This window comes from Sebastes umbrosus, chromosome 3 (genome assembly GCF_015220745.1).
Source record: "Sebastes umbrosus isolate fSebUmb1 chromosome 3, fSebUmb1.pri, whole genome shotgun sequence".
In the NCBI taxonomy this organism is placed as follows: Eukaryota; Metazoa; Chordata; class Actinopteri; order Perciformes; family Sebastidae; genus Sebastes; species Sebastes umbrosus.
Genome location: NC_051271.1, coordinates 25,346,224 through 25,371,868, shown reverse-complemented (window position 1 = coordinate 25,371,868; position 25,645 = coordinate 25,346,224). Strand labels below are relative to the sequence as shown.

At 41.3% G+C, this 25,645-nt stretch overlaps 1 protein-coding gene across 1 annotated transcript in view; it reads left to right on the top strand.

Moving 5' to 3' along the window:
- Positions 1–25,645, top strand: part of tet2 (tet methylcytosine dioxygenase 2) — a 191,137-nt gene that overhangs the window by 19,697 nt on the left and 145,795 nt on the right. The window contains exon 2 of the mRNA XM_037760876.1: positions 22,957–23,041. The gene's annotated coding sequence lies outside the window, so the exon portion shown is untranslated. The remainder of the gene's footprint in view (positions 1–22,956; positions 23,042–25,645) is intronic.

Sequence of the window (25,645 nt, the reverse complement as noted above, 5' to 3'; positions counted from 1 at the left end):
AAACGCTGTTTGTGACACATTTTACGATCTGATGTGACTTGCTGCCGTGGCTGATTGAGGCAGGCTGTGGCCCTGAGTATGACGACAGCCATGGGATGACATCGCTTTGGCCTTTACTGTTGCTTTGATTGTGGCTGCAGACGTGGTTGTGCTTTGGTATGATTATGGCTGTGACACATTAGTTTATAATGGGTGTAACACTCAACCACCGCAGCCAGGCAGAGCAGCTGCAGCTGTGCTCACAGCCAGTGGCTGCATGCTGTCGGAGCTTGGCCGTTTGAAAGGAGTAATGAGCAATAAATGCATTATGTAAAGTGTCACGTCATCTCTCATTTCTATAGTATCTGCAGAACGTTCCCTTAAACTAGCAATATATTAGAACTGGACTGGACCAACACACTAACTGTTCCTATGGATCAGGGGGAATGCAAAAAATGTAATGCAAGGGAATGCAGAAATAGTTCAGAAAAAAAATTCCCACCATGACCTGGCCCTTTGGGGGCTCCTTATTTTAAATACGCTATCTGTGTGTCATTGCGCTTGCACAATTAAAGTAGGGCCCTATATGGTACATGTCCACAGGGGCGTTTTTTATCACAAGGGATCGCTTCGCTTCCCAGCATTTGACACTTGCTGGGCTGCCACTAGACACAAGGCACTAGGCACCCGATTGGACGAACGTTTTCCCTCGTGGGCTGTTTGGAAACTTTCTTCTCATATGTTATGAAAATAGTTCACCGAAATGTGTTTCTAAAAACATGTTATGCAAGAAGTATGCCATGCAGTTACTGAATCTGTCTTAATTTTAGATCGACAATGTATAGATTAAAGTTTCTTGGGAATTTCCAGAGGCGGCGAGTTGCACCTGACGCCTCCCCATGCTACCAGAATGCATTGCACGGCAATGAATGCGAAGTGTGGAAAGGACGGAGGCTGTGGATAGGTACCATAAGTCTTGTTCCCTGTTAAAAAGTATTTTGTGGAGTTTTTAACTTTTTACTTATCCATATTGAGGGTTTGTGTAGATGTTGTGTTGTATGTGGTTCAGATCGTAAATGTGTCTGAGGAAGTTTTTGATTTTAGTCACAAATTGATTTGAATTTACTTTAATAAGATATATAGAGGGACAGGGTGAGCTCAAATTTGATACATCTTTGGACTTTGTGCTACCCACCTCAAAAAAATCCCCTTTTTCTGGGGTAATACTTTGTATCGGTGTTCTTTGATTATACCTCTTGAAAGGTGTATTTGTCTTTGTAATGTAAGAGCTGGCCAAAGTGAGACAGCACAGTGAGCTGCTAAGTACGACCGCAGTCTGTCGGCCACTGAGCTGCTCCATCAGAACAGCTGGGGGTTAAGTGCCTTGCTGGAAGGCGAAATGCTGGGACTGTATTTGCAGACACTTTCTCATTCTCATCGCCCTGCCCAGATTTTCCCAACCAGTCCAGGTGCTTAAACTGGTGACATAATGGATACGAGCCCATTTGTCTGTAAGCTTTTGCACTACCAGCGTGTCATGGCTTCAGTTGCCCTTATGCAAATACAGCATGCCTGCATACGTGAGACCTCTTCATTAAGTCATAATCATGCACTGTGAGAAATACGAAAAAAAAGTCATTATCCTCCTGTAGTTCAGGTAGAGAGGCATATTTAGTGATGATTTTACTGTAACCGTGCAACCCTTTTGCCGTCAGTGATGACATGAATATTAAAGTTTTTATGACACTTTTTTTCAGCTTTAACATCTTGTTACGACAGATTTTTGCCAAACTAGCTCTAGTTTGGTCTTTCGAATTTACCGAAATCATTCCTGTACTCTCAACACTAATGTCCTTTTTACCTCAGCCCCCCTAAACTGCTGCTGCTGCAGAAAGGGGTTGGAAAGGGCTTTTTTGGGCTACAGAGGAGGGGGTGAAAGGGTGAAGAGTGGGGTGAATCTGTGGTGCATTGTGGCTGCACATTAATTGAATGGGCTTGGCTCCTGAATCCCTAATTAGGGACAATGGCTGTGACATGGGCAGCGCAGAAGCATAGAGCTCTTCTGAGAGGTAAGTGGGGAGTTGAAGGACAGCCACAGGAAAGCACCTCACACTCCTCTCATACGGCATCCTCCAAAAGCCTTAAGAGACTATTGTGTGCGAGCGCACGCACACACACATACAAATGAAAGAGAGGTGGGGTGGAGTAGGGGATAGAAGCGAGATGGCGCTCCATCAGCCTCCTCTCGTCTTTTCCTTCTTCCAGCTCATTGACTGATGTCACAGGGAGAGACTGGGGTGGGAGGGGGGGTGGGTGGGGGAGCTGCACCACTGGGGAAAAAAAACGGAGTGACGTGAGAGTGCAACCCACGTCAAGGGAAGAAAATAAACACCTTGCTAAGCCCATCAGGCTGTGGCGGTGTGTTTATGAGTGTATGTTTGCAGTACATGAAATTGGTCTGTGTTTATGCGAGTGTCACATTCTGTTATTGTCAAATAGGCGTCTTTGCGCCATATTGCAACTTAACAAGTTCACTTGGAAATATGTCTTTGTGATGGACTTTCAAAACACTGACAGTTAAATCTTGTGGTTCCATTACACTAATTGATTCAAAACACCAATTACAAACCATTTTTATTCTACTGGACATTTTTGGTTGGTTTGTGTCTGAAATATCAGCGCGTTCTCGAAATTTGATTACAACCCAATTAAAGCCACCAAATCTGTTTTGAATGCCTCCCAGTGGTAATATGAAAAAGAAGACACTGTGGCAGATCGGATTTGTCTTCTTACTTTAGAAACAAAAACGCATGCCTTCTAGGGGTGGGACGGCTCACAAAATTCACGGTTCGGTTCATATCACGGTTTTGGGGTCACAGTTTTCGGTTCGGTTCGGTTCGGTACATTTATGTTACAGCGAGGAGGTCATGTTCTGATTTCAACAGAACAGTATAATATATGTCTCAATTCCCTGATTATCAGCTCTTAATTGAAAGATTAGTTTTTCCACTCAAAAAGTGCAGTATTTGGAGGAATACGTTTGGATTTATGTGCCACTGTGTTATTTAAAAATAATTAATAAATATAAAACGCATTACAGGGATTGTGCTGTTGGAATTACTCTGTTGCTTAAGTGTACTGTATAGCGCAGCTCAAGTAACGTTACGTTAATCATATGCTGAAATCCAGCTTCCTCCACGACTGCGCAGGGCTGCAAATCTTTCACTATAAACCTCCCCAATGCTTTAGTTGTGTTTTTTGCCCTGTCTGAATCTGCATGTAGAGGCTGTTTAAATGCTGCGGGGAGAAGGAGTTGCTCTTTCCGACCTGAAGTGTTGCCGCTAGCGTAAACCACACGTGTTGCAAAGTGCTTACACAGTCGCCGTTTTATCCACCACTTTTTTTTCGTCATTTTCATAGGTAACATTAAATCCGTAATGCTCCCATACAGCAGAGTGGAACACTGCTGGTGGATCCTCTAACTGTACTTTATCGTGTCTACTTGTCAATTCCTTAACTGACTGACAGCCGCACTTGCCACTTCATCTGTGAAGGGGGCTGGGTCACGCTTCACCAACACATGCGCAGTAAAATCTGGTCTGCACTTACCGAAATTGAGCCAATAGCAACTCTCAACCGCAGCTTCAGTTACACTGCGCATGTGCTGTACCCCATACTTCAAGACCCATGTCCGCCCGTGTCCTATAATCTCCTTCCATTGGCCTTGATTTCTAGTGTGACAATAAACGGGAGCCTAACTCTACATGAAAAAATACACAATTGGCCTAATAACTTATTTCAAATGAACCGAACAATTCATACATTTCCTGAACCGTGACTAGCGAACCGAACGGTTTGGATTTTTTACCTGAACCGTTCCATCCCTAATGCCTTCAGATGAAATGTAAAATTCTGAGGCCTCAATTATAAACTATAATTAAGCTGACACTGTTTATCAGGTAGGGTTTATACTTGATGCCACTAGTTATACCTAAGCTGTATTTATTATTTATTATTAGGGATGCACAGTATTGGATTTTTGCCGATATGCCAATATTTTCCAACAGATTTTGGCAGATTGCTGATGCCAACACCAATATACGCACATATTTGTTTCCACCTAATTGCAGAGAACATCAAGTCTCTCTTGTAGCGGAATTACCATATTATTATGCCTACTGTTATTGTGATGGCCCACAGACAGATGAAGACATAAAATACAACGCTTTTCAAAATGCACACATTCACTGGGCAAAATAAGAAAAGTACTTCAACTTAGGTTACATGTAAAACAGGGCTCTAAACTAACTTTTTACATTGGTTGATTGATTTGTATTTGGGTGCACCAGCACATAATTTAGGTGCACCCAATTTTTGTATGTATATTATATACATGCACCACACACCTGTCACAGAACAGGATATGTTTTTTGGAGACATTGTGCTTTTTTAAACCTTTTAATACAGAACGACGATGCTCCGACAGTAAAAGCACTGTCCCCAGCCATGCTTTGGCCACACACTTTGCAATAAATGCAATGCTTAATGTTGGTTGTTTTCAGGTTTAGGCATCTTACCGGGGATTGGGGAGACAGGTGGTGGAGCAGTTAACCCCGCCGATGATGTCGGGTCTGGGCTGGGCCTTTCAAGGCCGGGGACAGGTGTAACGGACACCACAGTACAAAAAACAATCAATAGTTTTCTTCATTTTAATTGCCTGTATGTTTTAAGGTTGAGATGTCTTTCAGTGAGGAGTAGGTTACAGAGCGCGGTTTCACACCTGCCTTTTTTCTTTTTCGGGTACAGGTAGGGAGAACAAAATAACGCTACACACATGCACACAGAGACAGTCCTGTTAAATGTTGGATGCAACCAATGAAAATATTTATCGCACTTGACAGATTTTTAGGTTGCATCTCTGGAGCCCTGTAAAACATACCATATTTATTTTGATGTAACATGTTGGCGTCATATCGGAGGAAATGTTAATTTCTGGTCGATGCCTGTGTTTCATTTTAAAGCCTTTATCTGCCGATACCGATGATGTGCCCAACAATAACATTGTGCATCACTATTTATTATTATTATGTATTTATGAGAATTTCTCTGTTGTTTCAAATTAATCTGTTTTTAACTTTACAGCAACACTAGATGGATGTATTGTACACCATCGGTACATATTGTGCTTTAATTAGTGTGTTTACACTGTCTCACTTACTTATATAGAGCGCCTGTGGCCTACGCATGTACTTATAGAACTGGAGTTACATACAAGTAACTTCTATTTCATCAGTGAATAGGAGACTACTGCCATGTAATCGCTGTATCTATGTTGTTTCATTCACTGACAGAGAACAGTGATCACAGTTAGCAGAAAGTTTGATGGCTCCGCTAGATGTGTGTTACTGAAAAGGAGACACTTATTGAGCCTTTCTTGAAACTTGCTTCATATTGTCTTCACTTTAAATATCCTCCACTGACTTTGGAAACTTGTTGGAGAAAACACAAGCAGGTTGAGCAAGAGTTCCCACGCATGGTATCTCTGTATATGCGAGTGCCAATGTGTTAGTACATTTCTAAGTAGTGATGTCACAATACCAGAAATTCCTATTTTTTGTAAGGAAGTTAAACAGGTCACACTTCCCTCTCTATCTATTTTATATTGCTATGAAAACATCTCCTTCTAGTAGTAGTTAATAATCTGGGGTTGTGGAAATCTCTGACCACACTGTTGGCGGTTGTTTTGCATTGTGGGTAATGTAGGTAGCAGGTTTTGACAAGGAAGAAGAATTTACTGAATAAAAAAGACAATATCTCTCTGCTGCATCGATTTTGATCCTTTTTTTTTAAACTTTCCATCGTGCATCTGATAATGTTATAGAAGTGCAAATGCTACATCTCTCATTTTAAGAACACTTTTATAAATGAGCCCTATAAATTACACATCAATCTTTCAAATGCGTGCCTAAAACTAAGCTGGTTTCTTTAGATGTTTCTTGATTCTGTGCCTGTGCCACGATGATGAGGAAGTGTGCAAAGTGCCAAGTGTTGTGTTTGAAAAAATGAGTGGAATTACTAGTTGGCTCAGTGTAAAGGTGAAACAACTTTCATGTTCCAACCAACACCACAAGTGGAAGAGGTTGTATCAAGCTGCTTTTTAATTTTAATCAAGATGAAAAACAATTAACACACCTGACTCTAACACAAACAAGTCCCTCCATTCCCCTTATGGTTTCCTTGTAGCACTAGTAAGACATATCCAGACTAGGCTTGCCGGGGTAGTCGTCTTACCGATGTTACACGGTGCTCGAGCATACATCGATTACATTAATTGCCCACCGCCCCCATCGTCGTTTAGATTTTTTTTTATAGAAATAAAAACACTTTTAGTTAATTTTCGCGTATCAGCGCAGTGTTATCAATACATTGTCGGACGACAGACGCTACAAACTGAAAGTGAAAGTATCTGCTCCATACGGAGTCTCAGCACAGAGTAGGAGTCAGATTTCACACACACACACACACACACACACACACACACACACACACACACAGGACGAGAGAGTTGACAGACAAGACGTTGGCGGAGGATTCGGTGTCAAAGCGAAAAGCAAAACGGTCGAAACGGTTACAGACAGTGTGCGCAACGCAGCTGCGCCAGGTGGAAATCTGCAGCCCTGTAGCGAAAGCTCTACCAGAGAGGCCAGACACACAGCCATCCAACGTTACATTTATACCATTCTGAACAAATCCAGGTTACTAGTTAGTCGGCTGTGGCTCAGAGGGTAGAGCAGGTCGTCCACCAATCTGAAGGTCGGAGGTTCGATCCCCGGCTCCTCTGGGTCACATGTCGATGCGTCCTTGAGCAAGACACTTAACCCCAAATTGGCCCCGAAGGGATAGCCATCAGTGTGTGAATGAGTATTTAGATTAGATCCTGATGGGCAAAGTTGGCACCTTGCATGGCAGCCTCTGCCATCAGTGTGTGAAAGGGTGAATGCTGACATGTAGTGTAAAGCGCTTTGAGGCGTCGGAAGACTAGAAAAAAAGCTATATAAATGCAAGTCCATTTACTGGAAAAATCAAGTCACTTTAAACAAAGTAAACACTTAATTACCTTGATATGGGTATTCACAATAAACAGCTTCTTTGTGAGCATGAGAAGAGAAGTGAGGTTGAGAGTAAAGTGTGGAGTGTTTGGACAACAACGTCCGCTGTGTGTTGTAATGAATGTGAGACATGACAGGATTTACAAACCGCTGGGGAAAATCAGACGCTGGCCAGAACCAATGATTCCCAGCAGCTATAGTTTATGTGTGTTTAGCCTGGTCAATCAATACTGTCTCCAATACTGTCTGCTGTCCTCCAGGTGTGGTGTAACAAGGGGATGTAGAACAGCAGCAGCGGTGAGGATTTAGGTGTGTGTGAGCATATTTGTGTCCTACAGAGAGACACAGCTGGATCCTCCAGGCCAAGGGTGTCAGCCAACCAGCCAGCCAGCCAGCCGGCTCCCCCTCCCCTCCTTCACTTCGCTCCCTCCCCCTCCCCTCCCTCCTACGGGCCTCATTATGAGAGGGAGAAAGCTCACGGATACCCTCTCCTCCCCCAACTCCCACTGCACCATGGTCGTGGAGAGAGACAGAGAGAGGTGGAAAAAAAAAAAACGAGTCAGGTGCTAAATGTGAACGTGGATTAGTTTCTATGCCAACGGCGGGAGGACGCACTCACGCAGCCAGCCAGCCAGGGTCCCTGCAAGACACTTGGTTTTGTCCCTCTTGTTTTCTCTCCTCGCCTGCCCTCCCCTCTCCTCCCCTCCCCTCTCCTCTGTGCTCTCTCTATCAGTAGGGGAGATAAGGCTGGGCCCTGTGCCTGGTATTAAACCTTATCTCTCCAGCTGGGGCTAAGGCCTGCTGGATTTGGCTACACAGGCGCTCCAGTTCAACTCAAACATGCCTTGTTTTAATGGCCACCCATTAGCATCACTTGCCACCAGGAGGCTTGACGTGCTTTAAAATGGGTCTGTTGAGTTTTCCGTTTCCATCCTGCGCATGCTGTGGCTGGTTATCAAGTCTTAAAATGTATATAACCGCTCTCTGAACTTTTATATGCACGCAGATAAATATTTTAATTGATTGATTGACTTTTTCCCATTCCTTTCACACTGCCTTTCCATTGTAGCTACAACCGCCGTTTCCTTTGTGTGATATTTCCTCCTGATGCTGCTGTCCCTCTCTCTGTAAGGGTTGAGAGAGAAGGAGAGGGTGGGAGGGAGGATGGGGAGCGATAGACAGGAAAGAGAAGATAGACAGGGGCAAAGAAAGCCAGGGGAGAAAGCAGGAGAAGGAGACAGAGGAGAGGAGATGGGAGGGGAGGAAGGTGCACACACATACACTCAGGCAGGCAGGCAGAGAAGCAAGCAGGAAGGGGTTAAGGTGAAAACAATAACAAGGGGAGCGGGGAGCGTGCGTCTGTGTGCGGCTCCCTGGAAGTGTCAGGCTCTCTGTTCATTGACAGTGTCGTGCACCCGCCGCCCCGAGAGCGCCGGCAGCCTCACAAAGACAGACAGCTCGAATTAATCCCACGGGGGGAGTGCGTGACAGTTTGGCAGAGCGGAGAATTGAAAGGGAGGAGGATGCCGAGAATGGGGAAGGCGCGAGCATTTGTCAAATCATAATTAAATGATGAATCACTATTCCGTTATTAACGATATGCCCACCCGAACCTTCCTTGTTACAGAAAAAAAAGATGGAAATGGAGAAATGAACGACCACCGGCATTGTGGCCACTGAAAAATAGAGGATTTACTGCCCGCTCCCCTTATTTTACAGGGTTGTGGTTGCACACAAAGTACTAGTTTGTTGTTAATCGTTTCCAGTCTTTTCTATACACACAATCAAGACAGTTTGAAAACATATTATTAGAACAAATATCTTTTAAGTCATGCATAAATAACAAATACAAGGGTTAGATTTTTACTTATGTAACACCATTATTTTGTCAAACTAAAGTTTTTTACCATGTGACGATAGGGATGATGTCTAAAATCACTTATTTGGGTGGAATTGTGCATACCCACACCCATTTTGCCAGTTAGATGTTATTTTTAATTAACAATGTATACTTTTTATTATTGTGTTGTCAAACTAAGTGTCCACATCGGTGAGGGCACTTTACTAAACGAGAGACGATAAAATACAATCCAGGAAGTTCAGTTTGACCTATTGATCAATGAGGTTCACAGTGGTTTAAAACACTATGACGAAGGATATTACAACTCAGGAAAGTTATTCCAGCGACAATCATTTTATCCCCCATCTTATCAATCATGTGTTAAATAGTACTATTATGACGTTGATTGACGTGGAAGGTGTGTTTCCTTGCAGTGCTGGATCCTACATTTCTTTCCTGAAGCCCTCTGAGTTATGTACGCTGCTGTGCCATTGAGTGGCCTCATTGAAATGAATGAAGATGTATTTTTTTTAACTTGGCTTTTAATGTAACATTGTGTTGATCAATATGATGATTAACTTATAAAACAACTTTCTTTGATAAAAGCAGTTCACAACTCCAGCAACTCAACGCTATCAGCATTCATATAGAACTGTCACTTTTAATTCTAAATTCAAACTACCATTCAAACATAAAAAAAAGGGATGCACCGATTTATCGGCTGAACATTGATATCGGGTGATATTCGCCTTGTTGACTGCCATCGGCAAAAAAGATTTGCCGACGGCAGTGGCTGATGTTTATCTGTTGTGTAGCATCAATGTTGTGTTGGTTATTTGGTTAAAATTTACCAGTAAAATAATAGGCTTAAAACACTCACTGCGGCCTGGATGGGAACGGACCTCATGTGTGTGTAATGTGTCACTAGAAGCCTGTCACACCAACGAGGGCTGACGTAGTCCCGCGGCTCCGCCGTGGATCAGTTCAGCCCGAACAGTTGAGGCACCGAGGCCCGAAGCTGCACCGGTAGAGCGGGGCTCTTCATCCGCTCCCCGTCCATTAGTTAATAATTTGCGGATGGCATCATTCTCTCGGACGGATGAAAAAACAAAAAGGAAAAATACTAAATGGGTCAAATACACATGGGCGGCCATTAATATATGAGCAAGTAAGTAAGAGCAACCAGAGCAATTAAAGTCTATGTGTGAGAAACACTGCTTTGGTTTCTAATCACTGTTACATATACATTTCATTTAGGCTATGTTTCACAAATCAAATATTTTTGTCGGGCTGTGTAAGTAGCCTACTGAAACATTCTTCTCATTGAGTAGGTAGTTATGTAGCAGCTGAAAAGGCTTTTGAAGCAGTTATTTTTTTTTTTAAAGAAGAATCTTTTTCATGCGAAAGAAGGTTATATTAACGGTTGTTTCATAAATTTGTATGAGTGAATTTGTGCTCATTCAAAGACAGTGTAATGAAATGCTGAATGACTTTAAAACAGCTCAGTTATTTTTTTATAACGAAGAGGTATTTGTTTCCCTGGCACGAAACGGGAATAAATAACAGCAAAAACGAAATAAACTAAAACAACGATATCGGCCAAATTGTTATTTTAAACATTGGTATCGGCCCAGAATTTTGCAATCAGTGCATCCCTAGCTAAAAAGTCTAAGTTTGACAGACCATGCCATGTACTCCAGTGGGTTTGCGCATAACATTCACTGTCACTCTGATCAGTTGCATGTCCGTTTTTGTTCTCTTTGTCATTGTAAAATGGTGAAAACTAGAGAGGCGTGCTGAGTGGATAATCATTGCACCAAACCATCTGAGAAGTAATGTGTGGAAGCATTTTAGATCCACACTACAGATGGAAAAATTTCGGATAAAGTTGAGACTGTTTGCAATCTTTTAGAAATGCCACTGCCTGCCAGTGGCAATATGAATGGTATAGAGTTTCAACAGCATTTGCAATATAAATAAACATGCTGTCACATTCTGGATCTATTTTATGTTAACAATAAACACTTATAATACAGGGAAACTGTGTTATACATTTCTGACTTCTTCTCGACTGTCTTCCAGTAGTTATAGTTTATGCAAGTGCTGTCCACTGGAACGGAGAAACCCATGACAGGATATCAGTGCATATTATCATCCCGCTCACAGGAGAATTTTGGTTGCAATAAGTGTTTTGAAATTCTGTACTCCATTCATATCGCCACTGGCAGGCAGTTGCTGTTTACTGTGATGACGCTGCCACTAGGGCTGCACAATTAATCCAAATTTGATCTAAATCACGATATGGCCCACTGCAATTTTCAAATCGCAGGATGAGAAGGAAATCGTAATATTTGTTACAGGTGAAATGTGTGTCAAAATACCATTTTATATTAAATATTGTCGTGCTGCACAGGTGTCCTAGCCTACACATCATTTTTTACAGACTTGATAAAACATCTTTGTTTGGTGCAGATACCTGCAAAAATCACACCATAATCATTTTAATGTTTTTAAATGAAAATGAGAATAATGATGTAAAAATGAAAAACATTCCGTCTAAATCATATCGCAATTGAAATATCAGTAAAAAATAATTGCAATTAGATATTTTTTCAAAATTGTGCATCCCTTGCTGCCACCTCATGGTTCCCCATCGCGCCCTCATATGCGCGTACATAAGTAGGTTGCAGTATTTTTTCCGTCTTGTTATATAACCCTCAGAATAATATCAATGTTTTAATAATGGCCACTGCGGAGGCAAAGCTATTTAATGGAACAACATTGATTGTACAATAACATTAGTTTAGAGTTAGTGTTCTCATTTGTTCAAAATTATTTTATTAGAATTCAAAACCCTGATTCATAGTTGGCGACAGTCTTCTGTTACTGTAAACGTAATGCTATCTGCTGAAATTTCATGCCAATCCACATTAAATTGGAGACACACCAATCCGACAGCGTGGAGGGAGGACGTGCACAGCTGTGTGATCTCAGCCAGACACCTTTGTGTCCCCTAAGAGGCGACAGTGAAGATGAGAGATCCCACAGTGCAACTGAGTGCTTTCATAACCAAACATGGTCACCTTGCGGCAAAGTTTGATAACCCTTTTCTAAATAATGTGACTCTAAATGACGGAGAATGTTTATATATTAAAAAAATATTTATATATTGATAATTACAGATTGATTGCTGTGAGCTGTACTGAAACAACACCTTGAGTTTAGCTGTAAAATTCAACTTATTACAGTGAGGCACATACAGAACATTGTTTTCTGTCATTGCTTGTCTTTTAGACTTATTATCCATCTTTTTCTCTTATTGTATTACGTTTTACTCTTAATTTTGTTTCATAACACCGTTCAAGCTTTTCAAGAACATACAACTAAAGATCACTCATATTGTCTTAGGGGTACTGATAAACCTCCCTCATCAGGATTAGTCCAATTGTCTGTAAATTGAGACTATTTTATTTATTTATTTATTATACCCCCGTGACAACGAAAAAAATTGTGAGGATATTCACTTTCATTTGAGAAGTACTCATTAATGGCGTCATTAAAAGGCAACCTGAAACATGCAAGCCAAAGCCATGAATGAGGATAACAAACAAACAAACAAAAAAAGCATCAATCCACCATGTTGGAAATTGTTTTTGGGCATTTCCAAATTTGGAATGTACTTCTATACTTCTTCATACTTGTAGTATACTGCATAATGCTTCTTTTCCACCCCATGTGCCCTTGTGGCTTGATGGGCTGCCTTTGTCTCTTGATCCAAGTTTGCACCACACATCACTTTCTTTTTCATTCTATTCTTTTATTACAGTAGTGTGACTCTCTTACACCCAGAACTGCAGCTGACTTGTTTCCTGTTCACTGATGGAGAGCTGTTCAGCTTGCCTGGACCTCTGTGTGTTTTGCTTGCATTTACAGATATCTATGCATGCATATGTAGACACATAACAATTTAGATAATGTACATGAACATGCTTTGCTCTTTAATCCTGACACACAATCACGCACATTTCCAGTTTTATAAAAAAAAAAATAATGTAAAAGGGAGAGCACTCTGTTTCAGGAAACATTATTGACACTAAATTCTCAGGGTGAATGCACCAGAAATCATTAGAGATGGCAAATAAAATGTTCTCGATCAACTTGGAATATGGAGCGGTATTAATTAGTTCTGTCCAGATTATGATGAAGCCCTTCACATGTCTGATTGCTCACTGAGCTTGTTTGCAGAAGTTGTATATACACCTGATACCACAGGCCTCAGTATAAATGATTTCCAATATCTCTCTACATGGCAATCAATACCAGAAGAGGGGGGTGAATCATGCTGCTATACGTGCTGCAAAACCTGAAGATTAGCATTTTACATGACAGATATTTAACACTGATACTTCATGTTTTTATAATTTCATTTTTAGTTGATTATGTCATGCCCTTATAATACACTTTTAATACCAGTAAATGTTTGTAATAGCGGGGTTCTATTATTGTTGCATTTCCTTCTACGAAGGCGGTAGCCACAGTTCGAGCCTGTGCTCTGGTGATAGATGACCGCCATGCCCTGCGATGCTTCTCCCTGCTCTCTGCTTTATGACAGCAATGGACCTGCAGATAAGATAAACTTTGCGGTGAAAAACACAACAAAGGGCCTGCTGCATATTCCCCTCTAAACATGGGCACAGATACAGCGTTCCTACTGGCTAGAGGCTGGGCTTTCACAAAATCAATTCAGTGTGCATCTGTGTGTGTAAATGTGGACAGCTTTTGTTTTGAGCCCTGCTTAGTAGAAATATATAGGAGTCTACGAACCTACCTATATGCTTCTCCTGTGAATATAGGGTTGTGTGATTCAAAAGCTGTACAATATGACCCTCGCTTAAAAAGCTCCTATAAAAGACACCAATCTCTTCACCTGGATGACCACAAGCATCTTGAAGAACGGTTTCAGTACCCGACAAGCCTCTTCACAAGTTATTAACGCTTCAACATAAGAGCATATCTGGCCAAGAGAAGCATCATAGAAACCCCCCCCCCCCCCGACCCCCCCAATGCCATATAAACTGCCTATTTCCTTCAGCGTAAGAAGCAGGAGTAGAAATCCTGGAACCTTGGAGAGGAAGTCGGAGCAATTAAAGAGCCATTAGCAGCACCTATCTGAAAAAGCCATTAATCAAGAAGCAGCAGTGCCGCTCACAATGGCATGCACAATGTACACCAAGGAGAATGAACGATGGATGATTAAATGAAAGATATCTCTATTTGTAAAGTGTCTCTCTGCGAAGCACTATAAAGACAGGTTCTATTTACACAGAGAAAGAAATCTGAAGAGGAGTCCTAGTACTGTCTCAGATTTGGACAAATGGACTCAAACCTACTTTTCCAAAGCATTCATTGGGATATAGGCACTGCGAAGACAAAAAGCTGAAGATAAAAATAAAAGGTTTTCTTACTGAAGGAGGTTTTCTTAAGTCAGAGTGAGAACTTCTGAGGTCATAAATCTAGATTATACAACATTTCAGCCACTCATTGCCTATTTAAAGGATAAGGCTGGGGATAGTCTATGTTTTTCTTATTGTCAAGAAATCCCATGAAAAGACCAAAACCTCAACATTTCCCTATCCTGTCTGTGGCACTCTACTGTGGCCCATTTAAAAAAATAGCAGGTCATTAATATATACCATTTAATTAAAAAAAACAAAACTAAATCATTTCTAAAATCAACGGGGCTTTAGTGAGTATTTAAGGGCGCTTACACAAGCCATAGTCCGTTTGGTTAGTCTGAATCAGTGTTAAATTGATACTTTTTTTTTTTTTCCTATTTAGTCTGGTTCAGTTTCACAGTGTTCAAATTAAAGCGGACCAAATAAAAAAAAAAAAAAGGTTGCTGAGGGTCGTGAAGGAGCAAATTCATCTTTTTCATCTCGAGAGCTGCCACTTCTAAACAGGGAATTGTGGACTTTGATGCTGTCGAAGTTTTTTCACTTTGACTTAGCGCTGATCGAAGGCGCACAAATCCCTTCTCCTCCAGTTTATGACTTTATAATAGTCACTATTTTTGCTGACTTTTTTTGACATTTTCTGTATGTTCTCTTCGGATGTCAGGCAAACATCAGACTTCGGCAGAAGTCCAGGTCAGTCTTCTCCCTCTCCCCTGTCGTTTACCTGTGTCCATCTCAACAAATGCCCGTACAGGCAGCCTGCACTTTGGTTCGCTTTGAAACGGTCCGAGGCCACTTCTCGTAAGCGGTCTTGGTCAGGTTGTTTAAGTCCGTACCAGAGTGCGATTACTGCGTTCACAACCACCCAAACGAACCGAACCAGACGTTGATTAAAGCGGACTAAATGTTCTTAGACAGTTTTCTTTTGTATGTCAATTTAAGTAAATTTTTTATATTTATGTATGTGGGAATGACTCAAAATAAACTACAGTGCCCATGTTCATTGTAACTAAGAAACCGGTCACTCAGTCAGAGTAAAAAATTAACAGTTGGCAAATGCGAGTACATTTAGTCTTTGTCGAGTAAATTATGGAGCCCGCCCGCCATTCTGGCCGGTAGAAAAAAATACATTTTCTACACATGCTGGAGAATGCTGCTTGATTGCTGTCTCATCAGTCTGCTTGATCAGCCATGCTCCGACATTACTTGTTCTTTTATCGGTACTTTTTTAATGTTTTAGTGTAATTTATTATCACACTACAGCATCTCCTCTGCCTTTTGGGGCTGAGCTCCTCCAACTACGCTCGTTACTGTAAGTGCAATAAAGTAGGGCTGTGCAATTATTCGAATTTCAATTTCATCCAACAATTACAAAAAACAAGATAATCAATATAAAACGAGTAGCTGCTAGCTCAGCTAATAGCGAATTGTTACAAACAAGCTAAAACAAAAGCTGTCTGTATGTAGTCGAACTGATTAGCTTAGTTTGCCATGTATCTTAAAATTTGGCAAATTCTTTTAAACTTAGCTGCTGGCTGAGAGAAAGCAGCCCCTCCTCCCTCTACCAGTGGTAACCTGCAGGCAGTGAGTCACATCAGCAGAGGGTGGAGGACAGAGGACATCCTTTCTAAACTTCACACTGTATTCAGTAATCACTCCATAATTGTTATATTCTCAAACTCCTTAATGAACAATCCTTTTATCCTTCTTGCACTTAAAGGCGAATACCACTGAATCACTTCAAATGTCATACACTTTAGTGTTGAAACTGTGGAATTAATATTTCTGTATATAATTAGTGTTACTACTATTACTGCAAACGACTGTAATATTGATTGAGAATCGCATATGAGACCAAAATGACATGCTAAATAGTAATAAAAGCAAACTGCAATGGTAAAAAACAATATATTCTTTTTGGCTCGTCTGGTTGGTCATTTTTTTCATCTACCAGCCACCTTGTCCCGGTAAGCCAAAAAGTACATTTTGGACCCTGCACCCAGTGCAGCAGTGTAGCTTATTGATATGTTTTCTTGTCTATAGCACAGAGGAATAAGTTGAACAAGCTAAGACTTGAACTACACAGACAATACTTGTTGGTAGGATCAATATATTTTCATAGGATTTGTTGACAACAAAAATATAGAATATCACCATACTTACCACAACTACTGAAATGGTAAAGTGCATGCACATTTTAAAGGGAGAGGGATATAGAATATGAATACGGACATTATCGATTACATTACTCAGCCATATTGTATAAATACTGTCAAAAATATGGCAGCTGCACATTAATTAGGAGTATTGATAAAACATCAGGGACTCTGCTGGTTCAGCAGGCCACACATTATTAGGGAAAGGTTAAATGCCCGGCCGACATTTAATTTCCTTCCTCCATCTCCCTCTCCCTGTGTCACTCTTCCCACTTCTGTCTTCTGTCTTCTTCTTCTTCTTCTTCTTCCACCTCTTTGATTCTCTCAATCTACATTTTCCCTCCCTCTTTCTCTTTCTCGTCCTCCTTCCTTTCAACATAAACACTTGAATCATAATTCCTTATATGAGATTTTATAGAAAGCGAAGCTGAGCTGCAAAGAAAAGTTGGTTTCCCATTGGTTCCCGACAGTCATTTCATGCACACACACACACACACACACCACATCTCACTGTCATTTAGCAGCATCCTCTTCAGCAACACGCTTGCAAGATGGATGCCCTCTCACACGCATTTATCCGCCAGCACCGCGGTGCTTTATTATCTAATTTTGACAGCCCGGTCCCGCCTATAGTGCCGCTGTACTGCTGCCGACGTTTCCCCCAGGGACAGTCTGGGCGAGGCCTCTGCTGAACCCAATCGCAAAGTGCTAAACGTGCAGCGCAGCTCGAATGCTAATTTACTGTAACCAACACGCTGAAAGACCTCCTGTCATTGCAGCTACCCCTTCAGCCCCGTCTTGGCTGTTCCCATTACTGCTCGCACCAAAAAATACACACAAAACACGCACACATAAACAAACAGTCCAGGCTCGCTCAGCTGGGCTGACTTTTATTTTTATTTTTCTCTAGTCCATAAAAATCTGCATCTTCAATGCTGTCCAGGGTCCAAGGTTTACTGGGGCTGATAAAAATGATGATTTTGAGGGAGAGTGTCTGCGCCTGAGGGGGAGATGACAAGACAAGATTGAAATGTGTGTGCAGCTCTCCCAGTCGGCTGTGATGAGGGATGGCTGTCCGCTCCCTCTAAGGTCTGAGTGGATGAAACATTAAGCCACCTTAGGATAACTGATGGTGGGTTGATGAATGGTTGTAGTTAGCATCATCGCCATTCATCACCGCACGGAGAATGATTGTGATTCATCAAATCCGCTGGTTTGCATTAGGATTAGCTTATGCTTGTTTTTCACGTCATCCGAACGGCGAGGCTTGTCATCAAGGTGTGACAGCCAGCCTCATCAGACTGTCATACTTTACCTTGACAAGTGAAAAAGATGTATTTGGGTTTGCTTGGCCGACTTTAAGCCACAGACAATATAGAGGGGATGTAAAGACATTAAATCTGAGGCAAAAGTTGCGAGAATATGTGTGATCTTCTTCCTCCAATAATCAGCAGAAAAGAGCATACTGAGATGGTGTTGCACATATCATATGTGATTCAAGCATTTTTCCTTTCTGGTCTCATACTTTACCAAAGTGAGATAGAAAACTCTGAAATGGACTGTCAGCCCAAAGCCTACCATTCAGCCCATGATGGAGTGGGAAATCAGGTATTTTCCTTAGAGCAGGCAGTGCTCACTGAATACCTTCTCCAGTGTTTCAAATGGCACAGGGGAGGAGTTTTCCTCCCGGCATTTATGACCCATGGTTCTGTATATTACGTCTCTTTGCGTGGAATTGGATCCAGTGTTTTTTAACACAGTAAAATCGGCATTTATCTTAGAATTCAAAGTCGTCTTACCCTCCTCGCCTGTTATTTCCATCGTTTTTGAATTGTGGCAAAGTCTTTGGTGACATAGGGAGGCAGTGTATGAAATCAGCTCTATCTTTGTTTTGTATTTCTTCCTGAAATGAGCAAATGTCATCAGCCAGAAAAACACGTTTTTACTCTGCCTACTCGCTTCTCCATAACAACAATGAAAACTCTGTGATTCGAAGATGAATAAGATGCTAAAAAGAACATTATTCTCACAAATCTCTATTTTTTTCAACAAAACAATGAGTGGTTTTGGCAAAAAAAATATATTTTGGTTTAGACAATTGTCAAAGCAAACTTGGGGGCGTTAGCCCTCGTGGACTTGAGACTCTTTGTGGCACTTTTCGCCCCCTCCTAAAATCGGATAATCCTCATTTTATGTCCACGGTTTGCCACTGTCGTGCGGTGCTTCAGCCATTGAATTGGTAATTTCATTCCAATCCCCCCCAAGGCTCACCCTGCAGTCCTAACCGCCCCCTCCTCCCTTTCCCAATCCTTACATGCAGGCCCTGCATTTGGTCAAATTGCCTAAACCCTGAGCGATTGTAATTTCTGAAGAGCCTGCCGAGTGGTGCTTTGAAGGAGGGGAGGAAGGAGGAGGGCAGAGCAAGACTGGGAAAAAAAAAGAAGAGGCAGTGATGGCAATGGCATTGGGCATGCAGGAGCTAGAAGGTAGGTGAGAGCAGGGAGAGGTATGGAGGATGGATGGATGGGGAGGCGGTGTTAAGTGCTCTCGTGGAGGAGTCGAGCCCTCCCTCTCGCTGGTCGCAGCCTCGCTCTCGGCGGTCTGATCCCCTTTGAAGCAATTACCCTTTTACCTGGACAAGCTCATCACAGAATCACTCCGGTCACCCCCAGCACATCACCACCACCATCACCACCACTCCAACAACGCTGGACTCCAACCAAGTCTTCAAAATGCAGAAGGGAAGCGGAGATAGTAGACAAAGTTGGGCACAAACAGGGGGTGCACACAAAAATCAAAATAAGTGCAACACCACCTTAAACTAAGGCCTTGAAAATTACCATTGAGTTGAACCATCAAACCATCAAACCATCATTTTATTACAACTTTGGTTATATTTTTGTTGCTCTGGCCAGTTTTTATCAGTTATGATGACATTTTTCTCATCACAGCAATTGCTAAGATCATGTAACGCAGCACCTATAGGTGACAACGAGCACAAGCAGCCACACAATCAGAGAGGTTGAAAATAAAACCCACAGGTTAGTCAGATTTGTTTAGGCAATCAGTAAAATTACAACCCAAACTGTCTTAAATATCCACCACAGCTGACAGACTGGCTTCCTACTTAAACTTTGACCAAACATACTTGGCATAGTTGTGCACACTCATGCTTTTGCTTTGCAAAGAGGAATTACTACACATAGTAAAAATAACTCATGGCTCAATATAGCACTGACGCAATACTTGGGTTGTTGTGGCTGTTGGGTTATTTACCCAAACAACAATATGGTTATTTTCAGGGTTTTTCCTGGCTCACAATGAGACGGAGGTGGTACCATCCTGATCATGTGCACACACGTGCCCTTCTACCGTCCTGGACCACATTTGGCACCTTTGTGCTAAAATGCGGTAATCGGTAGTGACTATTATGTTAATCCCTGGATATTGAATGCTCATCGGCAATTTTCTGTAGTTGTCCCAGTAATATTTGTTCCTAAAGTGTACTGAAGTAGCATATCACATGACATGGTTAAGCTATGTTGGAGACTGAGAATATGAACACAAATACTGATATACTAAATATCTAGGAAGACAATTCTACTGTTTATTTTTATATTATTATTATATAATATTATTTACACAAAGTAGGGCTGCACGATCATGGCCTAAATGCTAATCATGATTATTTTGATCAATATTGAGATCACGATTATTTATTATTTATTCATTGATTTTAGGGGTAACATATATTTATTGCAAATTTACCTTTAAATTAACAGAGAGCTGCTTTCACTTCCACGTTGTGCTAAACTCCAACTGTCAAAAACTCGAAATGTTATTATTTTACTTTGTTAATGTCATCTATGGTGGTTATATATATATATATATATATATATATATATATATATATATATATATATATATATATATATATATATATATATAAAAACACACAATTCAAATGATTAGGAAATAAATGATTGCATTTTTATTGATAAAAATATCTTGGTATTAGTAGTTCTAATTATATATTATAAGCTGCTTCGAGCTAGTGTTAGGAAGTTAAACAGGTCATAATTCTCTCTCTAATATCTAAAAACATAGTTTTTCAAGATTAAATTTGAACGCATCATGATAGCATTATGATATACCATCCCCCAATACTCATTTTACTGAGTAGAGCTTGAACGCACCATAAGCACCTTAACGGAGCTGTGTAGCGTGTAGCTCCGGTCCAGTCGGGCCGGTCATTGTGATTTCTCTGAGCAGCATCATGGGAATGAATTGCAATATAAGAAGTGTCTGTTTAGGTTAGTTGTTCCAAATGTTTTAAGGTTGTTCCTCCATGGCTTATTTTGGACTTTATTTTATTTGTGACAAATCGGCATGTGTGTGTGTGTGACGTTACTGACTGTGCCGCTGTGTGCTGACGTAAAATCACTTGATTAATGCAGCAGAGTTTTCTATAAGCGTAGAGCGTATTTTAAACGTTAATATCGCAGTCGATCATGTTCATTTAATTGTGGGAAGCCAAAATCAAGATTGCGATTAATATTCGATTAATTGTGCAGCCCAAACATAAAGGTAGATCTCCTGTTTTTGAAGCATTTAACAAAGAATTTAAAAATGATTGTATTTTAAGTATCCCCCCTCACACACTTTAACAAGACACTTTTATAAGACAGCCTATCTTTTTTTTATATAATTTATTTTGATTATTTTACTTACTAATTTAAGATTATATTCTTTTATCTGTAGGCCTATTTGTCATGTTCTCAGATGTCTTTTTGAACATTTGTAATTGCTAAAGTGGGAAAATAGTTGATTAAATATAAAAAAAATAATTTAAAAAACAACTTTATTTCCATACATTTCACCATTGTTAACAGATACACACTGGCTTTGTAGTCGCAGTACAAGACGGCATTCAGATGCACATGTTCATTATTGTCAGCTGGCAATATAGAACTATATTAAAATATCAAATGGCAGGGGAATAGGAGACTAATAATGACCTCATCAGCTTTCCATGTTCAATGATTGATCGCGGAATGTTTGGATTTCTTTAGTGATTTTTTTTTGTTGCTGTGGTGGCAAAGACGTTACCAGCGGAAACTCTGGGCCGCATTTTCATTTAGAAAGCACAATGACCAATGGCGTAATTTCATCAGTCAGTCAGTCAGTCAGTCAGTCAGTCAGTCAGTCAGTCAGTCAGTGACAGACTTTTGCATTTATAGGGCTGGCTACCGCTTTGCTGTGGTCCTTTTCTTCCACTCTGGCAGTTTTGGCGGCGCTTTTCCCGGTTCACTGTACTGATTACAATACAGCGCCACCACATCGGTGTAATACCGCAATTGCCGTTAAAATGACAGAAATCACAATTGTTCATTGATTTTAAGGACAAAATATTTTTACTGCACTTTCACATTTAAATAAACAGAGCACTGCTTTCACTTTCACGTTGTGCTACATTCCTGCTAATTAATGAACATTCGCATCAAAATAAGATTTAAAATAAAGTTCTTATTCACCTGAATTCAGTGCATTTTCGTTTTGCCCATCTGCTCTCTGTTAAAACAAGTAATACTCTTCTAATCTGGACTACAGCCGCAAAATTCAGGAAAGTTTTCCACAGGCTGTCGCCCTATGGTGCGCGCACAGCGGTGTGAAATCTCCCCTAAAGTGAATCCAGAACATCTCGATCGCCCCCTGGTGGCTGGCTGTTAGTTTAGGAAGCGCTTGATTTGATATGCAGCGGAGTTTTCTACGAGCGGAGTGTACAATTTAAACACCAACATCGCAGTCGATCAAACCAAAATCGGGATCGCAATTAATATTCGATTAATTGTGTAGCCCTAGTGTACATATGACATTTGAAATTGCAAAGAATACACATATTAATAACCTCTAAATAAAGTTGTAGTCAATATGGCAAAACTGTGGGCTCATTTTGACCTGAATGCTTGTCTGACATGTTGCCCTGTTGAACCTATTTTCAGCAATGACCCTGTGTTATCATAACCGATAGATCTGATGTCGTTTAAGTATAACCAAACTTGTAATAAACCATAGTTTGCCTTTAAAAGCTTTCCATTGCAGGTCCGTTGTATTACATGGCTTTAGACTGTACAGGTGTTTCTGTTTTTGTGTCCACATCCCTGTATATGTATGCTCTGCCCTTGACTAACCCCACTGCATGCATTTCAGCAGACACGGTGGTAAACAAGCACCATGTTGTTGATAAGAAGCATAAGATCATTCCACACACAGTGCTGAATATTGGCTGAATCAATTAACTGTGGATTCTTTCTCACAAACAGACAAAAGGTTGCATTATAAGAATAAAGCAGAATATTTCCAGCTGTGGAGGTTTGACTCTAAGCATGTGTTTTTCTTGTTGTTATTTTTTCATCCAGTGAGGGGTAACAACTTAAGAGAAGCAGAGCAGTTTGCTCCGTTCCAACATCATGAAGATGCACAAAAGCTTTCCACTTGGAATGTGTGAGTATATACAGTATGAATATATATATATATGCGTGCGTGCGTGTGTGTGCGCGCCTGTTTGTGTGTCTGGCTGCGTGCATAAGTGCGTGCCTGTCTACAATTTGGGCTCACACATCGTCCTGTCAGGGGTCTGTGCAGCTAATCTTTATGCACTCTGTGACCTCCTCACTGCAAACCCTGCTAAATATATTATTCCCCTGGGCCTTTCATTGCTGCTTGGTGTCAGAAATCAATATGTATGAGGCGCGTAGATGGGAATTTCTAATAGATCTCTGCGGCCCCGCGCTGCTCTTCAATATCTGCCTTGGACTATTAGTGCCGGCTCAGTGGCGGTGAAATAACCGAGATAATCTTTTAAGGTACCTTTCTTAAGGTGGAACGGTAACTCCCGCTCTGCATTTCCTCCTCCCTTCACCTGACTGCTGCAGATGGATTTATCATTTAGGGATGTTTATCCAAAGTGGTCTCTGTGATTTGAACTGCCTTTTTTTAAAGGGTTTTTACAGGTGCAGTTGTGTTTGATGTCAGTTCTTTAGTAAAAAATATCACTAAAAACTGAAAATCCAGTGACAATTTTTGCCATTTAATTATGTAGAAACTAAAAAGATCATCTCAAAACAACATAATGATTCTTCACAAGTGGCCACACATCCTTCTCATATAAATATAGATACATATAGATGTTTTCTTTACGTCTAAATGCTTATGTGAGAGCCATATTTTTGTTGGTACATTCGTGCATGTGTGTGTGGGGGCGTGTAGGTGCAAGTGTGTCTGGAGGGATGTGCCACAGTGCTAATTGCCCATATTCCTAATGCGGGGATGATTTGCTGCAGCACTTAGCTGCAGCAGCACAGGAACCTGACTCTAGTTTCTGTCTCTCTCCCCTCCACCACCTACAACCCCCCCCACCGCCGCCGCCACCACCTCCCCGCCTCCACGCCTCCCTCCCCACTACGTTGAGGAGGAGAAGAAGAGACATCCGGCATCAGCAGGCAGTTAGGGGAATGGCGGGAGAGGTGGAGGGAGGGAGAAGGCGGGGGGTTTAGGGAGGTGGGGGGGGCAGGAAGAGGAGGCGAGGTGGGGGTGGAGGGGTGGTGGTGGTTGGCTCAGACAGCGTGTGGTCTCGAGGGAGGGAGAGAGGCTGAAATTATTCTACGGTCACAGGCTTTTTTTTCCCCCCTCTCCATCTCCCGGCGAGGACCTCGGTGTATAATCCTTGGCGCTCGCCTGGCTCGTATATCTGCCGTCCCTGAGACAAAGGTTATATCTCTCTCCTTCAGGACCACTGGCCGCTGACCGGAGACCACAAACCTGCTCTATTATCACCATATCATCAGCCCCTGTGGAGGAAAATTAATCACACCAATGACCTTAATTTTTCAAAGATTTATCATGTATATTTATCCAATCTGGAGACAAAATGATAACATAGAGATAGGTCGTATTAAGACGAGTCTACCTGGAGTGTCTTGATGTGCTCATTAACGTTATTGGTGCTTTGCCGTGTTCCTCAGGTAGCTCAGTGTTTCTTTGTTGACACGTCGGCCTGGAAATGCACGTAATTCCACTCATTCACAAACGCTTCTCATCTCTTTCCCTCCTCGCTCGTGAAGCATCATAAAGCCACGGCCCTGACTGTGAGCACCCATAAGATGAGAATAATTACTAGGCTCTTATTCCCTCTCTGCCATTACAGTCTCTCCTTGGCTCAGGCATTACCTAATCTCGGTGCAGCCACTTGATACCAATCGTAAGCGTGGAATTATCAAGAGATATCTAGATGTAATGCAACTTTGTCGCCTGTAGGGATGCACCGATACCAGATCAGATATTGGGCCGATAATGACTCAAATAGCTGCAATTGGATATCAATGAAAATGGGGCCGATCTATTAAATTAAATTCTATGTTTATATACTACAAATATAATACTGGAATTGTAATTCTTGTTGAAGTTTTGACCAATTTTTTTGCCAAGTTGTTGATGTACGTTTTATTCATTTAATGATAAATAACAATTCACAACATTTTTATTGATTTGTTACATTTTGTTTTACAAAGTTAGGAAAAGCAATGTTTTAGTCAAGTCTGATGTTTTCTTACACATCAAAGAATGATCCCATTCACTTCCACACGCATAGAGCTTATTAATTAAACACTGGTATCGGATCGGTATTCGGTATCGGCCCAAGTATCGCTATCGGTATCGGGACTGAAAAAGACGCATCGGTGCATCCCAAGTTGCCTGTGTCATTTGGAGCGTTGTGGAGGTTTGGGATTCATTAAGGTTAGTGTTAAAACCTCATTGCCCTGTGGACGGAGGTGTGAAACAGCTCAGTTAACGGCTCAAATAAGGAGAAAACTCAAAATACAGGAGTGAGGGACATTAGGAATGAGAGAACAGATGGAGAGAGGGGTGCAGAGCAGGAAACAGAAATTCAGGGAAAGAGGGACAAAAGAAAAGAAACAATACTGTGAAGGCTGTCAGAAAGAGGCTGCAAAGAGAAAGAAATGAAGGAAATATAAACATAAATCTCCTCCTGTTTAGTGTGGGGAGCCCCTGATGGGCTGTGTCTAAGTTTGGGCATCCAGGTACACT